This window comes from Epinephelus fuscoguttatus, linkage group LG6, assembly GCF_011397635.1.
Source record: "Epinephelus fuscoguttatus linkage group LG6, E.fuscoguttatus.final_Chr_v1".
Lineage (NCBI taxonomy): Eukaryota > Metazoa > Chordata > Actinopteri > Perciformes > Serranidae > Epinephelus > Epinephelus fuscoguttatus.
The window spans coordinates 35,440,771-35,449,547 of NC_064757.1; positions in this window are offsets into that span (position 1 = coordinate 35,440,771).

Genomic DNA, 8,777 nt, shown 5'->3' on the forward strand with positions numbered 1-8,777 from the left:
GCCCAAATCCTCTCATAGGTATTCAGTTGGGTTCTCAACTTGTTTATTCAGATTTTTCCTTTTAATTTGTCACTTTTTTTTCCAGTTCAGTTTCTAATAGACATATTTGTCTCAAGCTCATGTTTCTATTTCCAAAAGCTTTAAAGTTCACTGATTTTACACGTGAAGTTCAGTTTACTTGTAATGAGATCTTGGTTTCAAATTTCTAGCAGAAAGCCTGTGTTCAGGGTGTGGCGTTCAGGGCTAAAAGTAACGATATCTCCACTTCTGCCGCTTTGATTTTGATCTTTCTTTTTCAATCAGCTTTATGGACGTGCGTATTGAATCATTTATAAAACTTGGACTATCCATTAGCAAGACGCTGAACCTCTTCCAGCGTCAGGATCCCTAAACCGTTGCTGAATCTGACCTCTAACCTCCTTTTAGAAAGCTTAAGCGAATTTGACCCCTCAACCTCCTCCCAGAGGACAAGTTCTTTGAGCAGCATATTATTTGTTTGTTGGAGATGACAAACACATGTATCTGTGTGAGGGAAGCTGGGAGAGAAGTTTGTTTTCCTTGCTGGCAATTAGTTGTGAAACAAAATAAGCAATGACAGAAGACAGAGAAAGAGAAGTATAAAGTTAGTATGTATGTATAACATAGTTCAATCAAGTTCCTGTAGGCACAGTAATTCCACTGCACTTGATGTAACAGCAAAAATACCACAATAATACAAACAAGGTTGAATGTCATGAGCAGAACACATTGTTATATCTCTGTGTGATTTTAATTTAGCTCCGTTCTCTTTCCTCTGATCAGGATCCAGCTCTTTACTTCATCTCTAGAGATGTTTGAGGACTCGGGTCAGTGTCAAAGATCAGCTACTTACCCAATCAGGTAACCAGCTCCAGAAGGAAAATTACCTCCTTCCGACCACTTGCACTCACCTGCAGTGACCCGGAGCAATCAGAGGTGAACAGAGCTCCTAATCACGGAAAACCCTTTAGGTCAGGACACACAGCACGACCCAACCTCCTGCAACACCACCTCCCCCCCGAAAGGCTCTGAGTTCAAGTGTTTAAACTGTCACATCAAATAGGCTCAAATGTGGAGATTACTTGTGCAGGACGCATTGTGTGTTTGGTTTGATGCCAGCCGCAATATCCTGCGGCTCTGTTGATCCTAGCAGCTCCGGGTGTAGAGCAGCAGAGTTGAGCTGTGTCAAGGAGAGGTGGCTGGTGCCGGGCATGCTCGTACTCTGAGCGCCTGGGGGAAGTGTTTGGAAGGTGGGACAGGAAACAGAGGGGTGTTTTAGCAAAGAGTGCTGGAAAGGATCTATAACCTGGAGTGCAAGCAGGACTCCCTCACTGTTTGTTTTAATAAGAGTAACCCAGGTCATGCAGCAGGAGTGTGTGTGATAACACAGAGTGTGGCACATTATGAATTCATCACTTTTAAAGCGAATAGTAGCTTCTGGTCAAGTGACACATGGATGGATAGTCAGCTACGAGTGTTTGTGTATCATGCAGCCTTAATTTCTGAGGGCCAGACACAATGTGCTTGAAATCACGAACACTTAAGATGTGGTGTGTGTGTGTGGAGTGTGTACATTACAGCAAGGGTACTCTGTGTTTTTCTATGCTAAACTGTGCCAGCTCTCTGACAGCTGATGAATGAGTGCAAGTCCTGCTCCTCCCACAGATCTCGGATCATCTGTAGCTTGTAGTGTAAGAGGACGGAGGTCTGTGAACACCTGAACCCAGCTCACAGTCGTCACCCTAGTCCAGTCACCAGAGGAAAATGTTGGCACTGTACTTTTCTGCAAACCACAAACACGTTACATTTGCACGTCATATACACCTCATATCAATGTTTTTAAAGTGACATTATAAGCTGACTTCGTCATCTGGAGGTGAGCTGCAGACGACCGTTCAACACCAACAAACAGCGACACTGGTTGTTTTTTGGCGAGCCTTTGTGGTGTTTATCAGCTGCGTTTTAATCACAAAACCTGGATGTTTTTCACAGACCCGTTCTCGCTTTCCAGCAGCTATTGTGCCAAATTTACTTTATTTTTTTTTGGCAACCCTTGGTGGTGTTTCCACCAGTCTTTGTGGCACCAAACCTTGGTGTTTAAAGCGGCACATCGGGCGTTTTCCAGCGGTATTTCAGCCAACATGCATGGGTGTTTATCACCTACACAGTGTGACTTTTCCCAAAGGCATTTGAGACACCAAAACCTGGGTATTACACAGCAACCCATCGCAGCTTTTCAAAGTCTTTTAAGCAGAAACATGATCTTTTCCTAAACATAACAAAGTGGGGTTTTTTGTGTAAACTTAACCACAGCTTCACAACAACTTTGTTGAGAAACACAAAGTTTCAATTTATCCACTACAAAATAGTAATAATACAAATGAAAGACATCTGGGGTTTGCAGAAACGATGTGATCATTCTTTCCAACAGCTGGGTTGCTAATGTATAATGAATTAATCAGTCAACATCAAACCAGACTCCAACCGGTGGTGTGGTATAACTGCAATCTAAGAGCAGGTTTGAGGTACTTGGACTTTTCTTGGGTATTTACATCCACTACATTTTGTTTTACATCTTTAGATACTAGCTACTCTACAGAGTCAGATTATTACATTAAAATATATATTTAACTCACAAATTATGATGTATTTTCATGGATTAGAACACCTGGGCACTAATGTAGTTAAAAGTAGCCTCACCTTTACCAGCTGCAACATTAGTGATGCTTACAAATTAATGCATCAGTAATTACAGAAAATACATTATTCTGAAATTAGCTAGTCTGCATTAAAAGTACTTTAAATGCTTTTACTTTAGGTACGGTTTTGAATGCAGAACTTAGTTGTAACAGAGAATTTGTATGCTGTGGTATTTCTATTTTCATTTAAGTAAAAGGTCTGACTACCTCTTCCAACACTGACTTTGTATGGGGAAAAAAACAAAACAAAAATAAGGAGGTATTCTCAAAAGGAGATGTTATTTCTACCCTAATGCACTGTTAGGTAGTCATCATGCTGATATGCTGCGGCTGGCAGATAAGAGCCACTTTTTTTTAAAACGCCGGACAAGAAAACAATGAACTGAATGTGACTAAAAAGCTCCATAAACATCAGGACTGCAGATGATAATGCTTTGTGGGTTCGTCACAATGAGAGTCACCTTTCACCTTACACAAAGTCATTTGATGCATTGTTAAGACACAAAATATTGACTCATGCAGCTTTAAGTACAGTGAGGGGTGGTGGACCAAGAAGTCAGATCTTTTACTCAAAGGTACAGTTCAATTAAAAATGTTATTGTATGAGTTGGAGGTATCGGCCATAGAGATGTCTGCCTTCTCTCCAATATATTGGAACCAGATGGCACTCGGCTTGTGGTGCTCAAAGCGCCCCCCAAAAAAATACATTTGAAAAACTCAACCCTAATGTTTCTTTGCATAAATCATGACCTGGTTGCTCAAGATAATCCACAGATGCAGGAGGAAGTGTGCATCTACTCATGGATGACAAGTTCAGGACAGCGCGAGATGTTAACATTAATGGCGTCCTCCTGGCTGACCTGTAATGTTAGCTAGCTCAGTGATGCTGGGTGAGCTAGCAGTAGATGCACGCTTCCTTCTGCACAGTGACACAGTTGGTGGGTGTAGTTCAGTAGACAGAAAATAGTTCCTACATGAAACTGCTCACAACAAGGTCTAGAAATTATCTTGAGTAACCAGGTCATGATTTCTGGAAAGAGACATTGCTGTTCAGTTTTTCAAATGTATTTTTTTTGGCACTTTGAGCACCACAAGCCGAGTGCCATCTAGTTCAATTATATTGGAGAGAAGGCAGACATCTCTACGACCAATATCTCCAACACTCGGCAACTCACACCAAATCAGTATAGGTTAATAAATAGCACTACAAGTGAGAGGAAAATTATGTATTTTTTATTTTGTGGTGGACTGTCCCTTTAAGTAAATGTAGCAAAACCACAGCGTAAATACTCCTTTTAAAGTCCTGCATTAATAATTTCACTTAAATAAAAGTACAAAAGTATCAGTATCAAAACATAGTATACATATAGTATATAAAAGTCTGTTATGTCACCAAGGGGCCATTAAATTCTTAACTTTATCCATAACACTACATCATAATGTTTTTGTTGATTATATTTTGTAATATTGATATAAATCTGTAAGTAACTAAAGTTATTAAATAAATATAGCGCAGTGAAACCCACATTTCCCTCTGAACTGAGTGGACTAGTAGTTTAAGTAGCAGAAAATGGAAATATTCAAGCTCAAGTACTTCAAAGGACAGCACTAGAGAAATTGTTAGGTTCCACCACTGCCTATAAGTGGACCACCAGCTGACTCCAGCGGAGGTCTGCCCTCATTTACAATCAGCTGCTTCTTCTTACAGGTTTTACAAATGATACCTGGCCGGCTGTTTAAGGACCCACTGCTGTGTGGCTCTGTCAGAGACCCCTTCTGAGATAACACATGATGCCCTCGCCTGTGCGCCTATAGTCTCCCCGTCAGTTGGGTTGGCTTGTTCCACAACTGGACAGGAAGTCTGCTAATCTGTAACCCGATCCTGGGGGAAGGAAGAAGTCAGGAACCAGCCTTCAGTGCTTTCACCAATCGTATTCATCACCGAGCTGGACCGAGGGCTCATTTAGAGCGGGAGCATGGCTTAACTAAACATCTTCTCCATAAAATAAATGCTTCCAGGTTACTCTCAGTCCAGGTTTCACTCAGATGAGCATCTGATCTCAATTACCAGGAGTGCTGTAGGAAGCAGCGAGCCTCGGCCTGCAGCCTGAGCCAACGGCACCATGGCAACCAGCGGCACGTCTACGAGCCCCGTGCAGATACGAGCCCTTTTCAGGCACTTGTAAGGCGGGAAATGATGATTTGATAATTAGTTCCTGATGCCTCTCATTCTTTTTCATATCAATCATGTCTGGAAACAGAATGTTATTCAAATACAGTTAGTTTGCTGTTTGGAGCTGCAGAGGTTGGTTGGTTGGTTGGTTGGTATACTGAACATCCACTGAAGAGTGATGTATGGATGCCCTGCAGCTTCCACTGTAAAACTTCAATACAACAGAAAAATGCAAAGCACAAAGAACCAAGGACTGATAGTCATGAGCAGTGGCGTGGCATGACTTCTTCATGAGGTGGGGCTATGGCATTATTTTGACTGTTCTTGTGTCTTGTACCTGTATTTTGAAAGTATTTCTCATGTCACGGAAACAACATAGAACGAATCTTGTATTTTAGATGTTGTTAAGTGATGTGTCTAAGTTTTTGCTTTGGTGCTCTGCACAGATCTAACACCTGCCCACCTACCTGCCCACTCTCATACTCGGCTTTCTGAAGCTCTGTATGCTGCCGTTGCCTGGCAAATGTTGCGTTGTCAGTGGCACAGAGGTACCTAGGGACTAAGGGCACACAATAACCTAATACGTTTAGCTTCAAAATGTATCCAATCCAACCCGTTCTCATTCTGGAGTTGTCAAATATTGCCGCTTGGTGACTGATTTCTCCATCAGACTGACAGAAAACAAGCATCTGTTTCTGGCTTTATGTTAGGCCATAGGCTGGCATCAGTTAAACTGTTTGAAATGCCACCGAACAACAGCGTAATTCAAGGACCTGGAAGGTCCCTATAGGGTGGGTGGACGGGGTGGTAATGGCTCCAACAACACTGGACTTTCAACTAGGAGGCCTGTGTTCACCTCCTGTTTGAATATACAGCCAAACCATAAAGTTGTTTATAAACCTAACCATGTGCATTTGTTGCGCAATGAAATAAACATTATCATGCATCTAAGTTTATCCTGAAAAAGACTGTGCATCTAACAAGCAGGGACTGTACATTTCAAATGGAAGTGTATTTTGTAAAGAGACAATGCATGTAACAGAAGTAAATTGACACGATGTCCCAAAACGTCTACAACAGAAGCACCCATGATACCTAGCGTGTAATATGTAGACATGAAAGTCCACTGACCAAGTGGCGATATGAAACGAGTTGGGAGTAAGAATGTGTTGCTCGATCATAAATACTATGTAGGATACCAAAGGTTCCTGTAATCTTATGTTCCTAGCCAGTCTGACAAGCTACAAGCTGGCGAGCACGCCTCTGGTGGTTGACCAGCTTGGTCAAGTAGCCTTCAAGCTACGGCAGGGTTGCCATGTTGGATAAAAAAATGGCATTATTTGCCAGAAAAGAAAACGAATATTGAAAAAGAATAAGAAAAATGCCCACACTAAAACAAGCCAGGCAAAAAGGTTGTCAACCCACCAAAGATAATATTTACCAACATAATCCATACTAAAATTTAGGTTATTTTATGTGCTGTGCTGCTTTGTTAGTGTCTTTGATACAGCAAAAAAGTTTCTAGTTTCTGGGTTACTTCCGGGTTTTGTGGCCCACTAAATATGTGCAGTAGTGTTAATCACATCATGCCTTCAGTCAGACTAAATGAGCCATGGATGTATTATCAGCTGGCACACACACATCAACTATCACATGTAAGGTGATTGACTTACAAAATTAAAATACTCTAAATAAATAAATTAATAAATAAAATTATATGAATTTTTGTTGTTGTTTTTGTCGTGTGTTTTGAGGAAAACTGAGGAAAAAGGAGCATATAGGACCAGCTGGATCGTCTCTTTGTCCTAAAGCCTCTCAGCTACACACAAACACACCCTGTACATACTGACCAAACTTGGCAGAGGATACAGTGTGGTCTCGAAGTGACAAGACGCTGAACTCTCAGTTTGCATATGAACCATGGCACATATTGTCTCCTCCTCGAAGATGACAGGATGTGGAAAAGAGAACCTTTCACTGCTGTTGTGGTTTTTGTTTTGGCAAGACAGATCAGCTCTGAATGTTTAATCAGAAATGACAATATTGTGTTTTTTATTAGAGTTATAAATTCAGGTATTAGCTGATGTGAACAAATTTTTCTGCTTTGGTTGTAAAAACATAATAAGAAACACAAACTGCATCTTCAGAGAGAGCTGAGGTGAGCTTCTAAAAGAACATGTTTTTGGTCAAGATTTGACTTATCTCCATGTGGACAAGCTAGTCCTAAAATTGCTACAGTATGCAGGAAATTACTTCAACAGGCAAAAATCTCACATAGGTTTGGCTCAGATAATGTCTCCGTGGGAAGGTATTGAAGATCAGAACCAGGCAAATCAACACTGCATTGTTTAGTTCATTTTTAAAAGAAGGCCGTTTTTTGTTTTTGTGTCTTTTTCACATTCTCAGAAACTACAAATCAGATATTCAAGGTACTATGTGTTATTCCTGCGACGGACTGTTGGACACTGCAGGTGTGTTTACACCAGTGGGTGTCATTAAAAAAGAGGAATTGTCAGTAGGAAAATGCTGCCTGTAATGTTAAAGACAAGTGGATGCAGCTCCCTCTCACTCACTCACATACTGTAGACAAATTAATACATTTTCTGAGTTGCATATGCAATATGGCAGATTTCAAAGTTCCTTCTTCACAACTTCTCCTTCATGCTATAAACCAACAAGGTCAAGGATGACCTTAATCTGAACTTTGAAGGGACATTTCGCCTCAGAGTCAAAAAAGCCCACATATTTTCCCTCTTATCTGTAGTGCTATTGAACAATCTAGATTGTTTCAGTCTGAGTTGCCAAGTGTTTGAGATATTGGCCGTAGAGATGTCTGCCTTCTCTGCAATATACTAGAACGAGATGGCACTCAGTTGGTGGTGCTCAGAGCATGAAGAAAATATATTTGAAAAACACAACAGCAATGTCTCTTTCCAGAAATCATGACTTGGTTACTCAAGATAATCCACAGACCTTGTTGTGAGCAGCTTCATGTAGGAACTGTGTTCTCTCTAAACTACACCCGCAAACTGTATCTCATGCTGTCACAAGCATGGGCTTTTCAAGTGTTTTTTTTTTTTAAGGCTATGAGCACCACAAGACAAGTGCCATCCAGTTCCATTATATTCGAGAGAAGGCAGGCAAGTCTACAGCCGCTATCTCCAACATCCAACTCACACCAAAACAGTCTAGATCAGTGGTTCCCCACTGGTGCAGCCACGGGGTCCAGATTTCTCCTTAGTCATTAGTTCAAGGTCCACACAGTGTAATACAATCAGCATCATACTTGCGATTGGCCATGTCGTTGAGCTAGTCTGATGTCTCTGTCGAGTAGCTGTCCATTTGTCACTCGCTCTACAGCAGGAAACAGCACTTCAAAGTAAAAGCTCTGTGCCGGAAATTCACTGTACTTAAAAATAAAGTGTTTATTTTATTTATTTATTTATTTTTTTACAAACTTGTTTGTTTGTGAGTCACTTGTGACCCACCAGTTGGGAACCACTGGTCTAGACTGATAAAGAGCACTACAGGTGTTAATATCAGTTGGTTATTTGGTCCCTATGTCCTGTTCTATGTATGGCTTGTCCAGCGTGAAATATCATTCATGTTGTACCCTGTTCGTGCATAAGTGTTCTTTTGTATGCACTCTGGGCTAGTCACTCTGGTTCTGACTGATGTCTAACCAGCATGCTGCGTGGAGGGTCGGCTTGCTTATGTCTTAACTACGTATTGTCTTGCATACATGTTTTTTAACTGCTTTCTTGCTTGCATGTTTATTTGCTTGCTGTGAAGTTCGTATTGTCCCTTGTGTTCTGTATTAATTGTAAGGCTGTCTTATGTTGTCTTGTTGTCAACTGTATGTAATTTTAGCAATGTCATTATTACTT